Source organism: Athene noctua, chromosome 26 (assembly GCF_965140245.1).
Source record: "Athene noctua chromosome 26, bAthNoc1.hap1.1, whole genome shotgun sequence".
Classification (NCBI taxonomy): Eukaryota; Metazoa; Chordata; class Aves; order Strigiformes; family Strigidae; genus Athene; species Athene noctua.
This window is the reverse complement of record NC_134062.1, coordinates 8059411-8086667: the sequence shown is the minus strand read 5'-3', so window position 1 is coordinate 8086667 and position 27257 is coordinate 8059411. Positions and strand designations below refer to the sequence as shown.

At 47.5% G+C, this 27257-nt stretch overlaps 1 protein-coding gene across 4 annotated transcripts in view; it reads right to left on the bottom strand.

Moving 5' to 3' along the window:
* The window catches only part of PKNOX2 (PBX/knotted 1 homeobox 2), a 96656-nt gene extending 72924 nt beyond the window's left edge, over window positions 1-23732 (bottom strand). For 2 of the 4 annotated variants that reach the window (XM_074927679.1, XM_074927675.1), the window contains exon 1: window positions 18991-19052. The gene's annotated coding sequence lies outside the window, so the exon portion shown is untranslated. Of the gene's footprint in view, window positions 1-18990; window positions 19053-23664 lie in introns of those variants that run through there. The other 2 variants (XM_074927676.1, XM_074927677.1) reach the window with 2 other exon arrangements.
* Between the last annotated feature and the right edge of the window lie 3525 nt (window positions 23733-27257).

The following is a 27257-nucleotide window of genomic DNA, read 5'->3' as shown; positions in this document are numbered from 1 at the left end:
GAATAAAATACCCTACCGTGAAGCGCAGAACAAATTCCCCATTATATGTGGGAATATATAATATTCCCCTACATATATATATATATATATATAACTTAGGGAGTCTATATTACCCAATCTCTCTCTCTCTCTTCCCTCCCACTCAATATTCTCCTCAATATTCTTCAGTATATATTGAGGAACATTATATGATATTATAATATTATATTATTATTATATAATATTCCCCAATATATCACAGAATCATCTGGGTTGGAGAAGCCCCTGAAGCTCCTCCAGTCCAACCATGACCCTCACCCTGACCGTTCCCAACTCCACCAGATCCCTCAGCGCTGGCTCAGCCCGACTCTTCAACCCCTCCAGGGATCCCGGGGACTCCCCCCCTGCCCTGGGCAGCCCATTCCAACGCCCAACAGCCCCTTCTGCACAGAAATCCTTCCTCAGAGCCAGCCTGACCCTGCCCTGGGCAGCTTGAGGCCATTCCCTCGGGGCCTGGCGCTGGCTCCTTGGCTCCAGAGACTCATCCCCCCTCTCTGCCCCCTCCTGGCAGGGAGTTGCAGAGGGCCAGGAGGTCTCCCCTCAGCCTCCTCTTCTCCAGACTGAACCCCCCCAGTTCCCTGAGAAATACATTTCCTCAATATATTTCTGGAGCTCTGCTGGGGATGGATGAGGAGCCATCCAAGAGCTTACGGGTCAGGATTAAAGGGAGGGGGACATTATAATGGGGGTCTGCTGCAGGCCACCCCACCAGGAAGACCAAGTGGATGAGGCCCTCTACAAGCAGATAGGAGCAGTCATGTTCACAAGCCCTGGTACTCATGGGGGACTTCAACCACTCCGGTATCTGTTGGAGGGACAACACAACAGGGCACAGGCAATCCAGGAGGATGCTGCATTGATGAGAACTTCCTTCTCCAAGTGACAGAGGAGCCAGTGAGGAGAGGGGCTATGCTGGACCTTGTCCTCACCAACAAGGAGGGGCTGGTGGGGAGTGTGAAGCTCAAGCCTTGGCTGCACTGACCGTGAAATGGTGCAGTTCAAGATCCTTTGGGCAGTGCGGAGGGCAGGCAGCAAACTTGCTATCCTGGACTTCAGGAGAGTAGACTCAGCTCTTCAGGGATCTGCTTGGCAAGGTAACATGGGATAAAGCCCTGGAGGGAAGAGGGGCCCAAGAAAGCTGGTTATTATTCAAGGATCACCTCCTCCAAGTTCAGGAGTGATGCATCCTAACAAAGAGAAAGTCAGGTAATGATGCCAGGAGGGCTGCATGGATGAACAAGGAGCTCCCGGACAAGGCCAAACACAAAAAAGAAGCCTACAGAGAGTGGAAGCAAGGACAGATAGCCTGGGAGGAACATTGAGAAACTGTCTGAGCAGCCAAGAATCAAGTTAGGAAAGCCAAAGCCCTGATAGAATTAAATCTGGCCAGGGACATCAAGGGCAACAACAAAAGCATCTGCAGGTACCTCAGTGATAAAAGGAAGACTAGGGAAAATGTGGGCCCTCTGCAGAAGGAAATGGGAGACCTGGTTACCTAGGATATGGACAAGGCTTAAGTACTCAATTACTTTTTTGACTCGGTCTTCAGCAGCAAGTGCTCCAGGTGCTCCAGCCACACCACCCAAGCCACAGAAGGCAAAGGCAGGAACTGGGTGAATGAAGAACCACCCACTGTGGAAGATCAGGTTCAAGACCATCTAAGGAATCTGAAGGTGCACAAGTCCATGGGAGCTTATGAGATGCATCTGCCGGTACTGAGGGAACTGGCAGGTGAAGTGGTTCAGCCACTATCCATCAGATTTGAGAAGTCATGGCAGTCCTGTGAAGTTTCTGCTGACTGGAAAAGGGGAAACATAATGCCCATTTTTTAAAAAGGGAAAAAAGAAAGACCCAGGGAACTAGAGGCCAGTCAGTCTCATCTCTGTGCCTGGAAGGAACACGGGGAGGATCCTCCTGGAAGCTGTGCTGGGGCCCATGGAGAATGAGGAGGTCACTGGTGAGAGCCAACACGATGTATTTGGTGGCCTTCTACGGCGGGTTACAGTGTTGGGGATAAGGGAAGAGCAAATGATGTCATCTACCTGGACTTGTGCAGCATCTGGCCTGTCCCACACAACATCCGTGTCTCCGAACGGGAGAGACGTGGGTTTGCCGGATGCACCACGGGGTGGGTAAGGAATTGGCTGGATGGTCTCACTCAGAGCTGTGGTCAATGGTTTGATGTCCCAGGGTAGAGCGGTGACGAGTGGCGTCCCCAGGGGTCGGGGTGGGGGCCGGCGCTGTTTAACACCTTTGTTGGGGCCGTGGACAGTGGGATCGAGGCACCCTCAGCAAGTCCCCACCGACACCGAGCTGTGTGGGGCGGGGACACGCTGAGGGAAGGATCCATCCAGAGGGACCTGGACAGGCTGGAGGGGGGGACTGTGCAAACCTCGTGGAGTTCACAAGGCCAAGGGCAAGGTCCTGCCCAGGGGTCGGGGCAATCCCCAGCACAGACACAGGCTGGGCGAGGAGGGGCTGGAGAGCAGCCCCAAGGAGAAGGACTGGGGGGGTTCCAGGGTGGAGAACTGACTCTGAGGCAGCAACGTGTGCTCACAGCCCAGAAAGGCCCCGTGTGCCGGGCTGCACCCAGAGCAGGGGGGGCACAGGGCGAGGGGGGGATTGTCCCCCTCTGCTCCGCTCTGGGAGACCCCCCTGCAGGGCTGGGTCCAGCTCTGGGGCACCAACAGCAGAAGGACACGGACCCGCTCGAGCGGGGGCAGAGGAGGCCACGAGGATGCTTGGGGGGCTGGAGCCCCCCTGTGAGGACAGGCTGGGGGAGTTGGGGGGTTCAGCTGGAGAAGAGAAGGCTCTGGGGAGACCTTAGAGCGGCCCCCCAGGGCTGAAAGGGGCTGCGGGAAAGGGGGGAGGGACTCTGGATCAGGGGGTGTGGGGATAGGACAAGGGGTGACGGTTTTAAACTGACAGAGGGGAGATTCAGATGAGATCTAAGGAAGAAATTCTTCCCTGGGAGGCCCTGGCACAGGCTGCCCAGAGCAGCTGTGGCTGCCCCCTCCCTGGCAGGGTTCAAGGCCAGGTTGGACGGGGCTTTGGGCAACCTGGGCTGGTGGAAGGTGTCCCTGCCCGGGGCAGGGGGGTGGGACTGAGTGACCTTTAAGGTCCCTTCCAACCCAAAACAGTCTATGATTCTATGATTCCTCAATATTATATATATTTTTAAAATATATTCCACAATATATATAGGTAATGTAATATTATATAATATTACACATATCATATATATTTCCAATATATTCCCCAATATTATATACTAATTTTATTATATATGTTTAATATTCCCCAATATATATGGGGAATATATATTCCCTGCAAAGTGCTAATATTTTTTTCTTTGTTTTTTTTACTTTTAGTTAAGTTTTAAACTTAAATCTTAAATTTCATTTTCATTTTTAACCCTCACTGTTTACAGCCTTGGGCAGACCCATCATTACTCCCCATTCCCCCACTGCAAAAAAAAAAATAACCCAAGCAGAGGAATTCAGCAGTTTCACTCCCAAACAGATGCACCTCAAGTGAGTTTTTCTGGCTTTACAGCAGCACCAGGAATGGTGGAGACAGAGTAAAAATTTAGGTGGTTTCCAGGAGCAGGAGGTGAAGCTCCAGCTCCGCATCTCATCAAGGAGCCAGATGCTCACGGGATGTGCTCAGAGCATTCTCTTCCTTCTTGCTCGTTCAGGTTTTGGCGCTTCATCACGCACCTGCATCCTTCATCACACCCAACCCCACAACAAAAATCCCCCCGTTTTCCCTAAATTACATAAAAACACCCCATTTGCGCTGCCCTTAACTTAAAAGCAACTCAGCCCGTAATTAATGTGATTATTTGAATTTTTTTGCAATATCCGTCAGTTATTCCACCTCTTGGGCTCAACTCTCTGTTGTCCATTTTCTGCCCCGAATTTGCTACAGGTTTTGAGCAAAGACAACTTAATTTTTTGCAGGCAAAAAGGGTAAAGGGTTTTATCCTTTAATGATGCTCACAAAGTCCCACTCTTAGGACACAAAAAACCATAGATAAATGTGGTTTTATTTAAAACCTGGTTTCATCAGAAAATCAGATTTTGCAGAAAAGCTCTGGTTTTAATGAAAACCATCGATGGGCACCAGGCGTCGATGGGAATTATGGACATTGGGCATCAAACGCGCCGAGAAATTTGGTTTGGATGACACGGGAGGAAGCAGCTCAGCAGAGCGGGATGTTTTACCCTTGCAGAGAGGAGCCTTTTGGATGGCTTTCGGGAACTTTTATGCTAAAAGCAAGATTGCAGCTGCTGAGGTCTTTCATTTGGGTGCCCTGCAAGCATCTTTGCTAATTAGGGTGCCCCATCAGGATCTTCTGCTGATTTCAGTACCGTCCCACAGCCTTTGCTAGTTTAGGTGCCAGGCCACACTCTTTTTTGACTTGGGTGCCCAGCACAGATATTGGCTGATCTGGGTGCCCTGAGAGCACCCATGTTGATTTGGGTACCATCCCACAGTCTTTGCTAATTTGGATGCCATGCTAGGGTCTTTGCTAATTAGGCTGCTCTGCAAGGATCCCTGCTAATCTGGGTGCCCCATCAGGACACTTTTGCTAATTTGGGTGCCCAGCTGGGCTCTTTAATTGGGGTGCTCTTTGCTGCTGTGGGTACTATCCCACAGTTTTTGCTAATTTTGGTGCCACACCAGGGTCTTTGCCCATTTGGGTGCCCTGCAATGATCTCTGCTGATCTGGGTGCCTTGCTGGGGTCTTTACTTTGGGTGCCTTGTGAGCATCTTTGCTAATTAGGGTGCTCCATCAGGATCTTTTGCGGATTTGGACACCATCCCACGGTCTTTGCTGATCTGAGTGTGAAGTGCTAAGGCTGCTGCCCTGCTGCAGTCCTTCATTTGGGTGCCCTGAGTGGATCTTTGCTAATTAAGGTGCCCCGCAAGCATCTTTGCTATTCCAGGTCGCAAGCAGCGCCACAAACCTTCTGATGCGGGTGACACAAAAAGATGCTGCAGAGGTGACATCCACTCCTGCCTTGGTCCTAACCCCCCCGCGGGCCAGCACGGCGCTGGTCAGGACACTGGCTGCACCCACCTCTCGACCACAGGCATTTTGGGGTGCTGGTGGCTTTGCACCCCAAAACCCTGCACACCCCGAGGCAGCTCCCGGGCTGCCTCGCTGGCAGCAGAGCACCCGAAATCCCATCCCCGCACCACGTTAACAGCTCACATTTTGCTAATTGTACAAACCTAATGGGGGAAGGCGCTGGCGGGGAAAAAAAAAAAGGGTAATGGCCATCAGGCCAGCAATAAACCAAAATTAATGGTCTGTGGGAAGAAATCATGTCCACTTAATACCAGCTTTGAAACTCTAATAGAATAATGTAATACCGAGGGGGGTTTGCTCTGTGCGGGGGTCGCTTACGGGGCCGTCCATCACACACAGAGCAGGGCACACGCTGCCCCAGCCCCCGCCGCAGGAATATTTCGGGAGGTGAGAGGAGAGAGCAAGAGCATCCCTCCACCACCGGGAACGTGGCGGGCAAGCAGGAGGAGGAGGGATGACTCCGGTGGGAGGCGAGGGGGGAAGAGCCGGAGCATCCCGCAGGAGCTGGGGCATCCCTCTGGGAGCGCAGCTGGGAGGCTGCCAGAGGGGAGCACCACTGGGAAACACCATGCTGGGGGGGTGCCTGACGCTGGGGGTATTCTCTTTTTTACTTCTTTTTTTTAATTATTGTTTTCAATTTCATTTTTTCTTTTTATTTTCTTTTTTTTAATTTTTAAAAAAATTCCTTTCATTTTTCCAATTTTATTTTTTCTATTATATTTTAAATTTTTTTACTGATTTTTCTTTAATTTTATTTGTTATTTTTTCCCATTTTTTTATTTTCTCTTCTTTTTTAATCATTTTTCCTTTTAAATTTTCTTTTTTCTCATTTTTTATTTTCTTTTATCTTTTTTACCAATTTTTTCCTTGTTAGTTTTTTCTTTTTTCCCATTTTCTTTTTTTCTTTCCTTTTTTTACCATTTTTTCCTTTTTTTCTCATTTTTTATTTTTTTAATTTTCATTTTAAAATGCTTCTCTTTTTTTACCAATTTTTTTTCCCTTTTTTCCCATTTTCTGTTTTCTTTTTTAACTTCCTTTTAAAAACTCTTCTTTTTTTACCAATTTTCTTTTTTTTCTTTTCTTCTTCCCCTTCAGAAAGGAAAACTCAACAATTCCCCTGCCACATTGCAGGGAAAAACACACCCAATCCTCTGACACACCATCCCCAGCAGGATGGCAGCACCACAGCCACACCACCCAGGGATTCCCAATACCTACTTTCAGTATCTCCCATCCAACCCTTTCCCCAGCCCTACTTCATCCCAGTAAAAATTTAATTATTTCAGGATTTTTGCTCACCCCAGGACCAAAAACCAAGTGTACAAATATCCCCAACCCAGCGGAGAGGGACGGGGAGGAGGCACATCCTGAACTTTCCCTTTGGATTTTAAAAAAAAACCTGATGCAAAAAACTTTTGCCTGGGAAAGTCTGGGCACGAGCAAAGCCCTTAATTCCAGGAAAACCAGGATTAAAAGCGGATGTGGAGTATTTATATGAGGTTGTATAAATACAGACGCGACATCCCGGCAGACGTCACCAGCACTTTTAAAAATCTAAAATATGCGACGAGAAAAATCCATGTTTTCCAACCAAGCTACACTACCCCAGAGCCAAAAAAACAGCAAAACCCAGTGGTTTTCATTCATGCCCCAAATCACACCGTTAATGCAACAGCATTTGCAAGGATGCTGCTTCCAACAGCATCCCAAAACCAGGCTGCGATCCCCATCTCCAGTTACAGGATAGCTCCCCTCTGATGATGCCAAAAACCCATCACGGAGGCTTGAGAGCTTTTTTTTTATGGGAAAATCCTGATTTTTCCCCCTAAAAATGCCAGGGGGATAATTATTTAAAAATGCTCCTGCTGTTGAGCAGCCACTCAGGGCTGGAGGAGGATGGAGATGATGGACCAAGGATGCTCAGGGATGCTCCCGCTCCGTTTTGGGGGCAAACTAAGCACCAAGCACCGATACACTCAATTCTCAGATTTTTCCCCCAAGGATTCAGTCTAACGTTATGGAAAACTCAACCGGGATCGCAGGCACAAGCTGTTCTCATCCCCCCAAAAGCAAAATGAGGAGCGAGTGGCCGCTCATCTAAATAAACCCGGGATGTAACCAAGGGATGCGCCGGATCGGCTGCCGAGGCTCGTGTTGCAGGATCTGGCCTCGCCGAGGGCTCGCAGGGCTGTCAAGTGGCTATTTTAAGATGGGGATATCGTTTCACCAACAATTTCTCTTGGTTTCATGTGACACCGACCCAGCATCCCTAAAATAAATGGGCAACCGCTCCCCCATCTTAAAGGGAATAGAAATAAAAATGTTAAATATAATAATGCAGACACCCAAATAATTTGTATTAATGATTTTCCTTATTTTAGGTTATTTATAAGGCGAGGAATAAAAGCACGCCAAGGGCGAAAAGCACCTTGCATTTTGGCAAATATTCGGATATCTCATTAATTAAAGGTACAACGGACTCAAAGGTGCTGCTGAGATCTGGAGCTTGGAATCATGGAGGGATTTGGGGGATTTTTACCCCCTATTTGGGGTGTTTTCCCACGGAAATTAAAAAAAAAAGCAAATAAGACGCATCACTCTCCAGGCAGGATTGGTCCCTGCTGGCCACACGCTCAGGGTTTTCTTACCCAAAGCCGTGGTGAAGATGTGATGCTCCATGTGCCAAAATAACAACATTTTTGGCAAAATTACTGTTTGCTTTTTTTTTTTTTCTTATTACCATCCACAACAAGCCCAACAGGGATTTTTGCTGTTTGAGGCCAAAAATCTCTCATTTAGGATTATCCTTGTCCTTGCAGCCATATCACTGCTTGTTATTATTGTACATTAAAATGATTTCATGTTATATATATTATAAATTTTAAAATTTTCAGTAAAATAACCCAGTCTCTTGATTGAAAACTATCATTTATAAGCCGGAAAAATTGTTTGCATCGCTCATGGAAGATAAACACCACTTTTTGCAGCTAAAATTCGCTCGGCAGCAAGTCTCAAAGTTATTTTTTACCGTATTTCTGCAGCTTTAGAGAACCCGCCTCTGCATTATTTACTTTCCTCGCTTGCAAATGGGATGTAAAGTTTGAACTTCACGTTGTAACCAAAAAAAAAACCAGCACCAGGGCAAGGATTTTTCCAGGAATCTGAGCATCCGCGAAGCTCGTGCGCTTGAACGCTCACAGGAAGCGTGCCTGGAGTACGTGCAAGCGCGTGTGTACCCCAACATTTTTTTTTTCCTGGAAATCACCATCCTACAGTGCGCTGGGATGTTTAACTCACATTGGAAAAGTTATTTTTATTGAGGAGTATCTGAGCGGATCGATCGCCAGCTTGCAGCTTGCTCACAGGGGACGCGACGATGATTTTCCTCCCTCAAAACCCTGATGGGGAAGACAACACATGCCCAGCACTCGCTCCACTCCCCTGCTTGATTATTTCCTATTATAAATCAATCCATCAATAATTTCCTATTATAAATCAATCAACTCAAGATTTTCTATTATATATCAATCAACCCATGATTTTCTATTATAAATCAATCAATCAATACTATTTTATTATAAATCAATTTGAATTAAATCGAATTTAATTACACCTAGGTTCAATCGTCACCAGGCTAAACGCCACCATGCATCCCCCCCGCCCCCAAAAGCAGGTATTTATAGCCAGCACGTCTCATCCCCGCTGCCCTCAGCCCCAGCGATTAATTAAATTAGCACAAAGAGGGGCTTGTTGAGGGCTCCGGCCTCCCGAAGCCGAGCCAGCGAACAGGAAACAAAGGGTTGAATTCTGTCTGGTTGGCTGAAGGGTGCTGTGTGTCCCGGCCAGGCGCTGGAGCGGGGCCAGGGGTGTCCCCTGGTGCCCCCCCTGGTGTGCCCTCCCCCAGTGCCCCCCCAGTGTCACGGTGGGATGTGGGGTGGATGGGGCGAGACGGGCACTGGGCTGGTGCGGTTGGGTGTTTTGGTAAGGGGGCTTTGCTAAGGGGGTCTTGCTACAGGGATTTTACAAATCCCACCTGGGAGGGTTCCCCAGCCCCATCGCTGCCCAGATTTACGCTCCGTGTGCCCAATCCAGAGGCCAGGATGACAATTCAGGTGCATCTCAACTGCTTTCAGCGCCAGCCCCCATCACAACCTGGTGATTAACCATTAAAGAAGCTGGGGGGGGGGGGGGGGAGGAGGGGGCAAACTACAACCCCTGAGCCCTTGACAATTCATCACAGGAGTGAGAGAGCACTTACACGCCAAGCCCCTCTCCGAGGACAATTAATTTGGGGTGAAAAAGCTCCCAGTTATTCCCGCAGGGATAACAGCACTGGGAATTTCTTTGCCTTCCCCCCGTCGAGCCAAATCCCAACATAAATGGTTGCAGGGAAAATAAACCCCCCCGATGTCTATACCTTGAGATAACCTTGGCCACTTTCCAGGTGCTCTGCTATTAAAGATGCCACTGAGTTGCTTTATTTGGTGTTTTTAGCTGGATCCTTCAGCTATGGTGTTTGGGATGTCAATTTTAAAAGAGGAGAAAGAAGAAAAAAAAAAAACCTCTGTTTTTGGAGGTTGTTTAGGTAAGGAGGAATGATTTAGCATAGTGTAGGGTAGGATTTAAATGGAAAAGGTTATGTTAAATAGAACTAAAAGCTCTCCAACAGCAAGAGGTGGCTCCCAGGATGAGGGGAAAACACTGAAATGCTCAGAAAGAGTGAAAGGCAACTTAATAAAAAGCGAGAGGTGCAATGTTGGAATTTGGGGGGGGTCAGGTTTGCACGGCGGAAAATAGTGGGAACGGGGAGTATGACCATGATGGGAACTGGTTTGGGGTGAGTCGCACCCAAAAGCTGGAGGAACGTTACTAAAAATTTACAAGCATCAGTAAAACTGCACCAGTACCACTAAAATTGGATGAGCATCACCTAAATTGCACAAGCATCACCAATATCGCAGAAGCATCCCTAACACTGCACCAGCTTCTCTAAAATGGGACCGGCATCTGTAAAATCTCACCAGCATCACTAAAAGTGGACAGGCATCACTAAAACTGCACCAGCATCCCTAAAAGTGAACAAGCATCCTTAAAAATTGCACCAGCATCCATAAAATTGCACCACCAACCTCAAAATTGCATGAGCATCCCTAAAATTGCACCAGCATTCCTAAAGTTGCACCAGAACCACTAAAAGTGCATCAGCATCCTTAAAAATTGCACCCGCATCCCTAGAATTGCACCACCAACCCCAAAATTGCAGGAGTATCCCAAAAATTGCTCCAGCATTCCTGAAGTTGTACCATCATCACTAAAAGCCTATGAGCATCCCTAAAAATTGCACCAGCATCACTGAAAGTGGATAAGCATCCCTAAAACTTCACCACCAACCCCCCAATTGCATGAGCGTCCCTAAAAATTGCACCAGCATCCCTAAAATTGCACCAGCATCCCTAAAATTGCACCAGCATCCCTAAAATTGGACGAGCATCACTCAAAGTGGACAGACATCACCCAAATTGCACCAGCATCCCTAAAATCACATGAGCACCACTAAAAGCCCACCAGCATCACCGAAAGTGCACGAGCATCGCTAAAACTGGACCAGCCCCCTGAGGTTGCCCCAGGATCTGTAAAACTGCCCCAGCATCCATAAAAATCACATCATCAATCCCAGCGTTGCATGAGCATCCCTAAAACTGCACCAGCGTCCCCGACACGAGGCAGAAAGGTGGAGAGAGCCGCGGTGGGGCCAGCTTGCTGGCGCTGATAGGGGTTTTAATTATTGGCTCATTACGAGCATCGCAGTTATCAGATGAAGCTTCATCCAGCCAAGCATCCCTCCTGCACCCCAGGGAGCGAGCAGAACCCCCAAGTCCAGCTGGACCGGGCTACAAACGACCCCGCTAAGGATGGGGAGAAGCAAAGGTGGCCACCATCCAAGGATTTCCCAGCCCCTATCCCAGGAAAAGCAATGGATGGGGCGGGCAGTTGCGCCTCTCCTGGAATATTAAAAAACCCACCTATTTTCCTTGAATTTATTCGCAGATAAAGCGTGCTCCTTGTCCTGTAATTCACCATCAGCCTTACAACCTACTGGCACTATTTAAATCCCGGGAGGGAGATGCTCCAGCCAGACCCTGGGAAATGAAGTCAGGACTAAAATTTGAGCCAGATTAAATTCAGTTAAGACTCTGCCTAGAAATCTGTCCTATAATCCTCGCTTATTTTACTCATCTTATTAAGCGCTGGATCCTTACAGGAAAATAACCCATTGGTACTGTTTATTACTTATTATTTATTTCATACTATTACCTTGTATTTATTTATTATTAATTGTATTATTACTACTATTATTAAGATTGTTCTTTGCTGTCAAGCTAAGTACCCGAATTTATAGAGCGATTTCCTTAAAGCCAAATAGCGTCCATGGGCTAAATATTTGCCAAAAGGCCCATTTCCATCTAGCAAACAACTTCAAAATGCATTTAAAATGCTATTTTTAAAGGTTAAAACACACTCCAGAAACAGAGGGATGGTAGTGGTGTATCAATGCCTGACAAAATGCCCCACTTAGTTTTTTTTATGGCAATTAATTAATTGCCAGAGTTAAGAGATGTTGGATCTGGCACCAAGATATAAAGAAACCAATTTCTGCACGTAAATGCACTAAAAGACCTTTCCAGGCACTTTATATAAATGGGATTTTCTTGGGATTGAGATAATAAATAATAATAAAAATTTATTTTTTAATTTTTTTTTAACTTCTCCTGCAGAGTTAATGTACTCAGAATCCAGATTTGGGGGGGGAGATTTTAATAATTTTATTTAAAGTGGGTGAGTCATAAGGAGGAGCAAGGTCAGGGAGAGGATGCAGGATGCGAGGGGCGGGATGGAGAGCACGGGATGTGGAATGCTTCAGAGGGGAGACCCCCACCCACCATCTCTGAGCCGATTATTTATAATTATTTATTACGAGCTGATCAAGGGGCTAATAAAATATAAGACCCGGAGAGGGCTTGGCTCATCAACTTCACTCACTGGGGGTCTTCCCTTTGGAAAGAGGCAGTAGAAAGATGCTGGAAAATAGGGGGAAAAAATAGAAAAATAGGGGAAAAAATCAGAAAATCAAGCAGGTAAAAGTCTTTTTTCCTAGGATAAGCACCCAAATCACCAAACTGCATCCCAGCATTGCCACCAGTATCACCACTGGCAACAGGCAGCAGCATTCGGACGGAGAAATTAGCAGCTTGGAACAATAAATTCCCTTTTAAATTTATTGTTCAGGAGCATTAAAAATGTCTAAAGCAGTTTACATCCACCATCGCAGTGGGAATTTGCTCGGGGATAAGGGAGCTTGTAATTGCTATTCTAAAACTTGCCTTAGAAGCTTCAAGTGGTGTTTAAAAAAACACTTTTAGGGCTTTATAAAGCTATAAAGTGCCTTCCAACGTACCTAGAAGTGATATATCTGTAAAAGACTAGCCCTGCCTCCGCCAAATAATCTGAGGAATAACACACCGCTGATCAGATAATGTGAAATGAAACCACTAAATTATTTTTTTTTTTAATTGTTTGGAAAAGTTTTGACTTGCTGCTTACTTGGTGGTGTTATTTTGGCATCGCTTGCAGCATGGGAGGGGGATGAGCATGGGCAAGTCCCCCCAGGGACATGGGGGAGCCTAGTTTGGGGGGCCCCCAGACAGGGCTGCTGAAAAAATAAGACAAAAAAGGAAAAAATAAAAAAGAAAAAAAAAAAAGGGGGGGGGGGGGGAAGAAGAAGAAATTTTTTTAAAAATCCAAGAAGAAGAAAAAAAAGACAAAAATAAGAGAAAAGGGAAAAAAGATAAAAATTTTAAAAAGCAAGCAAAAAAAAAAAAAGGAAAACTAAGAAAAATAAAATGGGGGGAAAGGGGAAAAATGGAAAAAGGAAGAAAGGAAAGGAAAAGAAAGGAAAAATGGGGAAAAAGAAAAAAGAAGGGAAAGGGAAAAAAAAAACAAAAAAGGAAAAGGAAAAAGGGGAAAAAAGGGGGGAAAAGGAAAAAGGGAAAAAGAAAAAAGGGGGGAAAAGGAAAAAAGTGGGGAAAAAAAAGGGGGGGGGGAAAGCAGCTTTTCCCATCATGGAAAAGTTCCAGGTGGGTTCAAGCTCTAAAATAAATTCAAAGCCCAAAGCTGAGCGTAGGGGCAGCACCTCTCGGGTACCGCTGCGGCTGCTGTTACCAATCGGCTTCCTGAGAGGGGGCAATGGCATTTTCATGGTCTAAATCCCGTTTGCAACCACATCCTTGAAAAAATATAAAATCAGGGCAGAATAAAATAGGAACCTCTCAAACCAGTCCAAAATCGGGATTATTTTAATTGGCTTTATGGGATTTATTGATAGGAGAAAGCCAGCCGTCGCGGCCAGGGAAAGGGAGAACTAAGAAAAAAAAATGTGGTTTTGATTATAATTTTTTTCATAGTTTTTGCAACACCTTATTAAAGTTGAAAGCTCTGTACAGAACATTATTGGGGGTATTTTTTTTTTTTCTCATCCACCCAAGCAGGATTTCATGGCAGCTTGCAAAACTCTCCCCCACCTGTATCGAAATAAATCTTGAGTTTTTGGGGACAAGCATTGGCGGTACTGTATCTCTAACATTTTGTGCATTTGGTGGGGCTACCTGGATATTTGGGATTTTCCTGCTTGGATTATAGCTGGTGGACACGGGATAGGACAGGCTGTGTAGCACGGGATGCTGAAAGGTGGTTGAAGCATGGAACGAAAAATAAAACTCAATACAAAAAAAAAAAATTAAAAATGAAATTAAAATAAATGTTTAAATTTTTAAAATTAAAGAATAATTTAAATTAAAAAAACCACCAAACATGTAGACATGGTGCTTAGGGTTTAGTGGTGGACTTGGGCAGTGTTAGGTTTACAGTTGGACTCGATCTTAAAAGTCTTTTCCAATCTAAATGATTTTATGATTCTATGAAGATAAAAAATTAAATAAGAACAATAAAATAAAAATAAAAGGAAACAAAGTTAAATAAAAAAAAACCTTTTAGGGTTACAGAAGATTATTTCTAGTTGAAGCAGCTCCTAAACAGGAGTTTTGGGTAAGTCTCAGCCTCTTCCCAAGACCTCCTTCCCCACCTCACCCCTTGCTCCTCCGGATTCGACCCCTCAGAGCATCTGCATCTTGTTAGCCGCCAAGAGCATCCCGCTAGAGCAGCACTGATCAAAAAAAAAAAAGGCGTTTTTGGTCTCTTAAAAAAGAAAAAAAAAAACTGAAAATAATACGCCAGAAGCTCGCAAATATTTAACAAATGCTAATTTAAATTGTGGTGTGGACTAACAAGGGTTTATTTTCCCCTTCAGAAGAGAGAAGGCCAAAAAAATAAGATGTAATCAGGCGGGGGGGGGGGGGGGGGGGGGAAGAGTTGAGGCCAAATTCTCATTTTATTTATACAGCTGCAAATCACAGCTGGGCAAAGGCGACCTCATCCCGCCGGGATCGCGGCTCCATCCCGCCGGGATCGCGGCTCCATCCCGCCCTGGAGGGGTTGGTTTTCCCATAGGGACTACCTGGAGCATCACCTCAGTCCTTGAAAGGCTGGAGGCAGGAAAAAATCGGGTCTAAATTTAATCGAGGACTAATTCCCATCCCTCCGGATTATTATTTTGAGCCAGTGTCTTAACGATCCATCTAACGATGCCGGGAAATCGTTTATTTTTTTGCTAATTAGAGGGCATTTGTTAACACCCCCTTTGGTGGCAGTGAAAATTATTTGGGAATCGAGTTATTCGATGGCACGTGGGATATTTAATTCAACCAGGAGTTGACTGAATCCAGCAAATTATCCTGCTAACACCCAAAAAACCCCACATTTTTCCACATCCTGGAGTAAAAGAAGGGGTTGGGATGCTGAGATACATCAGGGCTATCAGCGACATCAAAAAGAGAAGATATTGATGCTCAGTCCTGCTTTCCCAGCAGGATCAGGGATGTCAAGTCTCCCCTAATTTATCCCTCATTGTGGAAAAAGTTTCCTCTCAACTTTAGGGAATGGGACGTGTTGTTCAAATTTGGTATTTCTGCAAGGAAAAAACAACAACGTCTAAGAGGAAGTTTTAGCTGTAGCCAGGGGAAAGAGAGCTCAACATCATAAAACTCTGATTTTAATATTTTAAATTAATATTTCCCATTACAGCAAGGATTTAAAATCCTCATCTTTTTATCCCTTTCTGCTTTTGTGCCACACTTGGCAACAGGCATCCCCACCCATCAATTCTCAGCCACCCCATCCCATCGCTGGGAGTAATTTCACTGATTATTTTAAGCTGGAGCAGCTCCCAGGAAAATAAATTAGGCAAAACTGGGGGTGTCCCATTACCCCAGGTTATTTTTCCCCATGTCCTCAGGAAATATTCCCAGGTATCGACTGCACATCTTAAACCCTACGGTGCAGTGGAAGCAGGAGGCGGGTGGCACCCGGAGGCAGAATCCAGCGCCCGCATCCTGGGGGATGAGGATGGACGGATGAAAGATGCTCTTCCTCGTGGGATCGCACCACTATTTAAGTTTCCTGGGAGGAAAAAAACCCACCTAGTACCGCTCAAGACTTATGGATGCTGTTGACCAACTCAAAAAAACCCATGAAGTAATTCAAAAGTTCACTGGAAAAGCAAAAATCACCCAAAATCCAAAGTCGCCATGTCGCAAGGACTTGTTTTATCCCTGAATTGAGAAAAAAGGTTATTCCCTGATGCTCCAATGGGATAAAACCCTCCCCTCCCAACACAACTTTCTGCATTTCCTTTAAAAAAAAATGAGATTTCCTTAAAGAAAAGGAATTTCCTTTTAAAAGAGGTGATTTCCTTTTTTAAAAAAAAAAAAATCCTTAAAAAAAAGATTTCCTTTAGAAAAAAAGATCTCCTTTAAAAAGATGTCCTTAAAAGATTTCCTTTAAAAAAGGCACTTCCCTTAAAAAAAGGGAAATTTCCTTTAAAAAAGAATCTCCTTTAAAAAAAAGGTGATTTCATTTAAAAAAATGCAATTTCCTTAAAAAAAGAGGCGATTTCCTTAAAAAAAAAGTAATTTCCTTTAAAAGACGGGGATTTCCTTAAAAAAAAATTCTGTTAAATAAAGGGTTTCTTTTTAAAAAGATTTCCTTTAAAAAAAGGCAATTTCCTTTAAAAAAGGAGATTTCCTTTATGTCCTCCTTCCAAAAATGATGGCGGGAAAACGGAAAATGTTCCCGCAAGCCTGGCGGGGAGGCTGAGCAGAACTTTTCTCCCCATTTTTTCCCTCACCCCAAGGTATCTTGGGGGAGCTTAATGTTATATATATATAAGAAGTTATATCTCTAACATTATATATATATAAAATGTTAAACCTGCGGGCATTATGGGACATCCCCAGTGCTGTTTTGGGGGGCTGGGGCTGCCTTTAAGTGCCTTAAAAAGCCCAGTTTGGGGATGATGGGGAGCACAGCATCTCCTACACTTCCTGATGCCACCAGCTCCCCTATTAACCTCTCCCATAATTAGCTGCAAGCAATTAACTTTTGCCCCCAGTGAAGGAATCTCAGCACGAGGAGTTAAATAAAATAAGACGGAGAGGAAAAATAAAATAAGGGGGAATCCCAATCCCCAAATCCATCTACTTCCATATGGCTTACCCCCCCACAAAAGGTGTTATTTTTTTAACCCAAATCACCCAAAATCTAATTAAATCACCCAAATCCCTCTTCCCCATCTGCCTGGGGCTGAAAACAGCCCCCGAAACATCAGACCCCAAAGGTTTTGGGGTGGTTTTGTTTTGGTTTTTTTTCAGGGAGCACCCCCTCTTCCACGAGGAGAAGATGCCAAATACGCCGAGTCAGCACTTTTGGAGGCGTGACGCCCAAAAGTTTCGCCGAAGCCAGGTCTACCAGGTCTACTCCCCTCCCAAAACCTTCGAGGATTTAAAGGTAAAATAAGTCTAAAAAAGCAAAATTAAGCCATTTCCCCTCCTATTTTCTGCTTCTCCCCGGCAGACAGCTGCCCCCGCATCCCGGCCAAAAATAATCCATCCCCCCCCCCCCTTTCTCTTAATCTAATCTCCCCGGCTGGGAGTTTGAAAATATCCTGCCGGGTTTAGGGTTTCCCGTTACCCAGCGGGCGGCAAGATAGTGGGAAAAAAGATCCTTGGGAGCAAGAAAAACCGGGAAGAGCCCAAACAAAGAGCCGGAGCCAGAGCCCAAGTTGAGCTTCGACGCCCGGCGAGGACTGGGATGAAGGGGGGGCGGGGGGGACACACTGATCCCTCAGCAAAACTTCCCGAGCTGTGCGATGCACCGGCGGAGCCGCCCTCCTGCAGATGTAAACGCACTAAAAAATTCAAAAATAAATTAAAAAGAATAATTATTATTAAATGAACACCCCCCCCCCCCTTTCGCATCTCTGCAAAAATGGCATTTTTTGAGCGTTTATCCAACCCTGCGGGTATAGGAGGGATGTTTCGGGGGGGGGGGGAGGGTCCCATGGAACTGTCCGAAGGAAAAGGGGTGCACCCGAGGAAATGGGGTGCACCGGGAGAATGGGGTGCACAGGAGAACAGGGGGTGCGCGGGGGGGTTCTGCCGGGAAAAGCGGCGGCTGCGGCACGCCGGCCAGGGCCGCGCTTCGGCGCTGGCGTGGAGCCCGCATGGGGCCCTGCGAGGCAGCACGGTGCCCCCCCCTCAGTGGGTGCTGGGGGGGGGGCACCCCAAGGTAAAGGGGTGCCTTGGATTGCTGGGAGGCGGCGGACAAAGAGCGCCCCCCCCACACACTTGCACGGGGGCAACTTTCCAGCTGCAAAATGCAATGAGCTGGAGGGGGGGTTCAAACCCGGGGTGGGGGCGGCTTTGCAACCCCTGAGGGCACTGCAATCGGCTGGCGGGGGGGGGCTGCGAACCCCCCGAAGGGTATTGCAACCGGCTGGGGGGGAGATGCAACCCTCGAGGGACATTGCAACTGGTTGGGGGGGTCTGCAGAGAGTATTGCAACGGGTTGGGGGGGGTTGCAGCCCCCGCCCACCGAGGGGCATTCCAAGCGGTCCGGGGGGCTCTGCAGCAAGTCCGAGGGCACTGCAAGTAGCGGGGGAGGGGAGGGGGGGTCTGCAACCTCCCCCCGGGGGGCGTTCAAAGCGGTCAGAGGGGCTGAAACCCCTCCGGGGGGGGGCACTGCAACCGGTAGGAAAGGGGGGAGGGGGTGTCTGCAAACAGCCGGAGGGGGGCTGCGAGCAGTCCGAGGGCACTTGGAGCCGGCCGGGGGGGGCTGCAACCCCCCTGCGAGCACTGCACCCCCCCGGGGGGGGTGTCTGCAAACCCCCTGGATCACTGCAACCCCCCCGGGATGATCGCAACCGGCTGGGGCGGGGGGGGGAGTGTTGCAGCCCCCCCGGCTCATTGCAGCCCCCCCGGCTCCCTGCATTCCGCCCCCCGCACCCAGTCGCCCCGAAATCCTCGCAACCGGCAGAGAACCGCAACGGCGGGGGCAAACCGCAGCCGGCTGGAGGTCAGCCGGGGGGGGAAAGGGGGGGGCGGAGAGGGGGGTTGGGGGAACCGGACACCGGGGACACACACACGCTGCAACCGAGGCCCGCGCAACCCCCGGCCCCGCACCGGGAGGGGAGGCGGCGCGGAACGACAAGTTACTTCCCGCACCGGAGGGGATGGAAGGCGGCGGGGCGAGGAGGGGGGGTGGGGAGGGGTAGAGGGAAGGGGGGGGGTGTCCCCGCCGCCGCCGCCACACGTGCCCCGCCGCCCGGGCCGCTTTGTGTCCGCGGCGCTCGTCGCGGCTCCGCCCGCCCCCGCGCGGCGGCCCGCCGGTGAGTGACAGCCTACCTGCCCGCCAATCTTCATCACACCGACACCGGCCTGACAGCGCGGCCGCCGCTCAGCCGCCCGCCCGCCCGCCCGGCCCCGCCGCGCCGCCGCCGACACGCCCCGCCCCGCCCCGCCCCGCCGCCGGGACACGCCCCCTCCCGCCGCCGCCGCCACACGCCCCCCCGTACGGCGCCACGCCCCCACGCCGCCACGCCCCTCAGGCCACGCCCCCTGCCGCGCACCGCAGCGCCCCCTGCTGGGCGGCGCCCCTCCTATCCTGCCCCCCCCGCCCCATGCTGACACCCCCCCCCCCCCCCAACACCCCCCCCAAGCAGCCTCGGGAACCCCCAGCATCCGCCCCCCCCAGCACCACCTGCTCCCCCAAACTTATTTTCCCCCTCAAATACATTTGCGCCCCCCCCTCTAACACGACCCCCCCCCAAGCAGCCTTCGGGACCCCCCAGCATCCTCCCCCCCCAGCAGCACCTGCTCCCCCAACCATATTTCCTCCCCTCAAACACATCTGTCCCCCCCACCCTAACACCACCCCCCAAGCAGCCTTTGGGCCCCCCCCAAGCAGCCTTCAGAACACCTCAGCATCTGCCCCCCCCCCAGCACCACCTGCTCCCCCAACCTTATTTCCACCCTCAAAAAACACATTTCCCCCCCCCTCCCTTTCCCACCACATTCAGAGCCAACCCCAGAGGCCTTTGCCCCCCTCCCCGCAACCACAGACTCCCCCAGGGTGCCACCCCCCCATCGAGGACACCAACCCCCCCTCCATGGGTGTCACCAACACACACCCCCCCTCCACAACCTTTAAATTTAGAACGCCTCAAAAAACCTGGGACACTTCCCACCCCAGGCCCTCCCTGTGGGCTCATCCCCCGGGGCAAAACACTCCAGTTCTGGGAGCATCTATTAATTTGGGGGTGAGGGAGTTCCCCCTCCTGCCCAAATTTGGGGCCCCACGAGACATTAATTCCCCCCGCCCTCCTCACAAGGACCTGGAGAAGAGGTTTCCCTGGAGTCACTGGGAGCACTGGGAACACTGGGTCCTGCAGCCAAATCTTTCCACATTTTATTGCAAAAGCCCCAGGGATGGATTTTTCTGGATCATCCCAGCCACGGTTTGGTTTCTCCTGGTTTTCCATCCCCTTCGCCGATAAAAATTGCCATCAAAACCGAATTTGGTAAGAAATGCTGAATTTCTGCCTGTTTCCTAAGAAATATTGGATGGGAGAGGGTATCGCTCAAAATATCCCTGGAATTATTTTGGGATGGGTTAAAATCGTCTCCGAAGAGTTACGGCCGGATGTAATAAATGACGATTCCAGAGGCAATAAATGATGCGTAAGGGATGGCCGACGGTCAGGGATGTGTTGGAAAAGGTGGAAAATGAGCTTAAATTTAAGGCTGGGAACCCAGAACACCCTAATTTTCCCTCTTCAGTTTCCTAGGGTGAGCAGCTGCTTGCAAACACCCATTTCTAAATCCCTGCTTCCAACTTACCACCCCCCGAAAAAATCCAGAAAATATTTGCTCTGACGTTTGCGCCTCCTACTTGAGAGCAGCCTCTAAAATACGGTGATGTCCTTTGGGCTGGGGGTTGGAGAGCAACCAAAAATGGTTTGTGCTTGGGCTCCGTCGATAAAATAACGGAGGGATGCAGTGGGTGGTTGGGATGAATCTCCCCCCCGCCCCCCCCCCCCCCAAAAAAAACCCACACATCACTGCGTCGTGTCGCTGGGAGAACCCGCGGGAACTCAGAGCATCGCCCCGATCCTTTGGAGAGGTTGAGGCAATGATTTATAGGAACTTCTTGCCTTGTAAATCAGCCGATGGGACGGTTCCCCCCCCCTCATTACTATTCCACGGGAGCGAGCGAAGATGAGGAGCCATAAAGCTGTCGCCGATTGTTTCAGCCAGCTGGGAATACCGGGCAAAAATATTTCGGGTTTTTCAGAAGCTGGAGAATTTGAATGGGAGAGATAAGGGGAGGCAGATGGAAACCCCCTCATTTTGGTATCAAAGGATCATCTGTGCTCAGCATCTCGTCTTGAAAAACAGATGAAAAGAGGGCAGGCACACGCGGGGCGTATTTTAAGCCTCATCCTCACCAAAAATGTCCAAGTGCCAAATATTTTAGGGTTGTCCTGATGCAGGGCTGTTTCTTCTGCTGCCAGCAACAGCGAGCATCCTATGTTAGCTCCTTGAGCATCCCGAGTTTACTCCCCGAGCCTCCCACGTTCACTCCTCGAGCATCCCTCATTCCTCTTCCCCAATTTCTGTTGTCGATAGCCAAAGCCATTCCTCTGCTGGTTTCAGAATCTGAGTTCATCCTCCAGGAAAAGTAGACAGGCCTGGATTTTTCCTCCATGAATGCAAAATCTGCTTCTTCCCTGGAGAGTTTTTTCTAGAGGTTAATTATCATCCCTGGCGCCTGATTTCCCAGTTGAATTGGCTTCTTTTCGACATCTAGCCATGGGGTCTTGCTGTATTTTTTCAATAGTAAATTAAAAGTCTCCTGCACTCAGCCTTGTTTCCTCCCCCCACCCCCCACTCCCCACCCTGAAAAGCATCTTTCTCCTGTAATGGGTCACCTCTGGATGGTCTTTTTTCCATCATATCTCATCCCACCAGATCTGCAGGACCAGGGATATTCTGCAGCATCCCTGAAGTCCAGGGATGCAGGTGGTACCCAGCTGGAAGAGATGTCCAAACCCCCAAACCACAAAAACCTGAATCAAACTTATTATTCCACACCCCTATCCCAAGCTGGAGCACAAACTCCTAGAAAACCCTGAAATTAAATCCCATTCACATAGGAGTCCCCCAGATTTTGTGGGTTGTGTCCTTCACCTGCCCCAAAGCATGGGCATCTCGGCGGGATGGTTTTTTCCTCACTTGAAGTCCGTGTCGTTAATATATAATTACCACAAACTAATCAGCACTTATTCAAGAGCACATGGACGGTTCCTTCTCAAAAGTGACGAGCACTCAGAGAGAGTTTGCTAAAATATTAAACATTTGGCAAGAGCAGCGACATATATAACCAGCAATATTTACATTTTTACATAACGGGCTTCAAGAGAAAACAAATTACATCAAATATAGCGGTTTAGTCTCCGTCGTTTGACTGCTCTTCCATAAATAATTCAATTCTCTTTCCAAGATTGCATTATTGCTTGTGTCGGATTTCTCTAAGAAAACTGTGACGGGATACTCTGAAAAATACATAAGAGCGAAGCTGAGTAAATTATTAAACGATAGTTGTTAAAAACAAGACGGGGTTTTAAGATGCAGCCACAACCGGGGCTGGGTTCCTATGGCTGAGCTTTGCGGCTAGCCCAGCTTAAGCATTGCGATGTTAAAGGGGTCAGATTTACTCCAAATCGCGAAGTCACTCCCTGGGAGGAGGTCTGACACCCTCAGGACTTAAAGGATGATAAAAAGGGATTCCTAAAGAAAATTCTGGACTTGTTTCGAGTCAGATGCTACTTCAAGCTGTCCTACCTCAGACGATGGTGGTACCCACCAGCCTTTCACTCCTCCAGCTCGGGCACCTCCTGCGATCGGGGGATGATGCCTCATAAAAATCACCCATTAAAATTTGTGCTGGATTTTTGAAAGACATTTAGGATGCAGGTATGTTCCCACACCTTTCAAAGCCCTCTCCAGTTACGAGTTTCAGGAAGAGGGGAAAAATATCAGCATCATCCAACGCAGCCTTAAAAGCAACATAATTAACCTGGGGCTGGACAGACGGACAACGTTGTCTGTCTGAACCCAGTGATGCTTGCACCAAATCCAGGCTGAAGTTAAGGGATTCCCCAAATTTTAACTATTGACCTTATGGAGCATTTCTATTAAAACTGATTTCCCTCCGTTTGTGGTACTTCAGATACCCACAGGACAACTCCTCTTCTTAAATATGTTTATTTTTACCTCCACACATGGTTTTCCTGGGAATAATAAGAGAGCAAACCCAAAAAGATTTACAGCACCGAGGCGACAGCATTATTTTTGAAGCTACCGTGCATTTTAAATAGTCTCAGATACACAAATAAGAGCAAGTAATGCTACAATGATTTGTCAACTACTAATAGATAAATATACAGGAGAATATAATTAAAGACTTTATCGATAATCCATAGGCACAAGGAGGATGTATTAAGAATAAGTGATCAATGCTGGGATGGCTCAATATTCCCGGAGGTTTCCCCATGTGAGATTAAATAAGATTAAATCTTATTTTTTGTGCAGGATTGATGGATCGATGATAAAGAAGGCTAAAGCCAAAGGAAAGGACTTTTCCCTGCCATTGCCTCCCCCAGGCAGCCGGGATCAAGTGGGAAAATACCTGAAAAAATGGGATTTCTCCCCTCCCCGCACCAGCTGAGCAGGGGTTAATGATGGCTCGTTGAGCTGGGAAAGCACTTTGGGGTCCTTCCAGAGGAAAAATGCTGAATAAATTACAGGTTATATATATTTTGGTTAGAAAATCCCCGCTGCCAACTTACTCCTTTTAAATGTTTAATTTCAAGGCATAATAAGTCCGCGGCTGGTTCTTGCTGCTCCTTCAGGCTCTCCCATGCAAAGTTACTGTGAGCATCCGATTGACTGATCCTTTCCCAAGCATTTCCAAAGATTAAAAATAAAAAGAGGATCTGGATGTTTAAAGCGACTTACCTTCAGCACTTGGGCAAGCTTTGGAGTCTGTTTTCCAGAGGCGATACCGGACGGTTGAGATAGGGAAGGGCTGGAGGGACGTGCACCAGGGGGAATAAAAATTCTAAATAATCATAAAACTACACCTTGTACAAACAGTATAAAAAAATCCCCTGGGGTTGATTAATGGGATAAGCCAGGTAAAGCAATAAAACTCCCCGCTTCTTTTTCCCTTGGATATCTGCAGTAGTTGGGTAGCAGACAGCCAGCAAAAGCTGAATCCTGCCCTTTTAAATTTTGGCTCCACCTGAGATGTTTCTTCACCTTGGCTGGGCTTCAGCATCCCTTCCCCGTCCTCGTTTCGGTTCAGGCCGCGATGGGAGTTCAACCTTCACCCACAGCATCTCCGAACCAAGCGATGCAAGCGCGGCGCCAACCGCCCGCACCGCCCGGCCTCGCAGGAGCTGCTGAAGGGAGAAGCGGAGAGATGGTCACAACTCTTTAAAGATGCAAATTGAGAAGCAGCCATCATAACAAGAGAGCTCTGTTAATTCTCTTACACGTATGCAGATTTCGACGCTGACTTTTTCTAGGCTTATTTGTTTTATTTAGCAATAAATTTAATACCTGCTCCCTGAAGCAAAGAGACAGATGGACTATAAACTTTGAATTTTGAGTAGCTTTACTTCCTTAGGTTAGTGTCATCTTTGATCTCTCCTGAAATTACATCTAGGAAAGTTTGCAGGGATCGAATTCTGCTTTTTTACAGTCCTCAAAGCCATTTGATTAGCTGCCTTCTTTTTTTTTTTTTTTCACAGGTTACCCAAAAGGATCTTAAATACCATCGAAATGATTCATACCCTTGGCTGCTGGAGTTATCTCAGAGACTTGCTGATGGACCTGAGAAAATCAAAGCACTACATAATATGTCCTTCACAAGCAAAGGAAAGCAAAATAAGTTTTATATATCCTTTGGGATGCGAAGCTCCTCAGGTCTGAAATAAAAGCCCCAGGGCTGAAATAAAATGGTGCCCTTGGAGAACATGGGGCAACCAGTACATGGTTTCCGAAGGACCACAAAGCCACAACACAGCAGAAAGGACTCATGTCCTTTTTTTTTTGCCATCCACCAGCAATTAAAAAATTAGGTTGGAAGCGAAGAGAAACAAGTGGCAGGGGAGGTTGGAGAAACCCAGGGAAGTCCCTGAGGGGTGGGTGATCTCCATCCCTGGGCCATCCACAGGTAGTAGGATGAAGCCATGTTGCCAATGACCCTGAGGCATGTGAAAATGCAGAATTTAATTTTGGGATAGAAAAGCCACATCCCACACACTCAGGACTCAGGCAAAGGAGAGCTTAAGGGCAACACTGTGACTTTTGAAGGAAGCTCCCAGGAGCCACGTGGCAGTTTGACCTTGCATGTCCAGGCCCAGCCAGCTCCCACCATGACTAATTTCCCTGCTGCCACACACAAATACGGAAGGAAATTAAATTTTTCTTTAAAAAAACCCAACAACAACAGCAGCGCATCATTTCCAAGCTGCCATCTGGGGAACAGGGGAAAAAAATCGATATATGTCAAATGAAAAAGGGTGAGAGCAAAGGTGTTGCAAGGAGCCAAGGATAAAATTAATTAAAACTGCAAAGCAGGTTTGCCTGCCAAAAAAAACCCAAAACCCTTCCTCAAAGTCTTGGGGACTACAGTGATGAATTTGGGCTGTTTCAGCAGATGTTGGTTGCTCACGGTCACCCAACATCCCACCATGGATGGACGTCGCCATCGCCCAACCCTTTCCAATAAGGAGACATTATCGACCGCTCAATTGCAATTGAATTACTACAGATGAACATATTATGGGTACATTAAAGTCTAATGAGCGGCCAGTGATTAATGCCATTACGAGGAATACCAAAAGAACTAATGATGATGAGCCACTTAAAGTGAAGTGCTGAGGGTTTCGTTATAGATGACTCCTTGGTTTCTCGCCTAAAAACTCTTGGGTAGGAAGGAGGAACAGGTTGACACGGGTATAGGCGAGAGGTTTCCAAAAGCAATTACACAAGGAGGTCCCATATTTATATTCTTTTAAGGATAAGACTGATGGGAAATAGCATTTCTTGGAGAAACATATGGGAAATAGAAGTTTCTTGGAAAAACATCTCCCCATGGGCTTTAGCATCTCTGGAAATCCAATTATAAATGCGAATTTTAAATTTTAGCACCTCCCCAGACCCTGTTCTTGCCTCTTTTTTTTCCCCTCAACCTTCCTACATCCATTTTCCATTAGTTCTTTGCCTCCTTTCTTTAATTTTGCCTCAGCTCCATCACTTGCAGCACCCAGGGGAAGGCTCTGCCGTGCAACTGAAGTCTCTCAGGTAGTTTCTCTCCTCCTTCCCCTCCTTGGCTGGGTCAGATTTTGTTGCGATATCACCCAGGGGTGTTGATCCCATGGGGTATCTCACCCCATGTGGGCATGATGACATTTAAGCATCCCCAGGAGATGACTATAGGAGCTTTTTTTGTAGAGTTTTTAGGGAAATCACTCTGCAGTTGCTTTAACTTCAGGGAGCCAAGTATCAAAAAGCTTTATTTGTACTGCTGTACAAATTTACTGGCCTGAGTTAAAATTGCATTTAGTATAAAAAGTCACCAAAAGCAAAAAAAACCCGACTTCCTCCCACTTGGGAGCATTTTGAACCATAACAGGTGATGATGGAGACACCCTGTCTTTCTCCATCCACCTTCTCTAAGTGCTTTTCAATTGAGGCTGGACTCATCCCACCAAGGGAAATGTTTTCACTCCTCCACCTCCCACCAACTGGGGCTGTTCGAGGCTTTTAGAGGCATCTCCTCTTGCTGGGATGGGATTTTTTTCGTTTTAAAAGTGACTTCATATCCCATCTTTTTATTTTTTGAACATTGCAGGATTTGTTCTGTTTGAAGTCTTACATCCTCATTTCCCGTCAGGACGATTAAAATTGATTTCCGCCATCAGCAAGAGAAAGATAATCCAAAGTGGGTTCCTGCAAGAGAGAGCTGTATCCCCAGTGGAGCCATTACAAAACCTCTCCTATTATTTTAACTTTCTTCTCTTAGGGATTTCTCTTTGGAAAAAGCACTTCTTGGCCGTACGCGTCCTCCAAGAAGTCAGGGAGAACTATTTAACCTCGTGTATTTCCATTGCAGAAAGTGGACCAGGGGATTTAAATAGCTCTTGTTTACCACCGCCACCCTCCCAGAGGTATTTTTAGAGGGGTAATTGGATCCTCTCAATGCCTTCACTTTGCTTTCTCAGGTTCCGTATCCTCTGACCCCATCCCTGCACCTGTCCCGGTTCATATCCAGGCAAACCAAAACGGGATGGGCTTTTCCCATTGCATTAAGCTGGGTGGTTCCTGATGCTCTGCAGGAGGAGGACGGAGGGATTCAGGCTGGAAAACCATCTCCAAGGTGTAAAACCTCCGGCTGACAAAGAAAATGTGGAAATAATTGGCACAGGGGGCAAGCGGTACTCAGGGATCCACACGTGCCCATCTTTACCCATCCCTTGAATCAATTAAACCTGAAATATTGTAAATTAAAAAATCAATTAAAATCAATTAAATAATGTTTT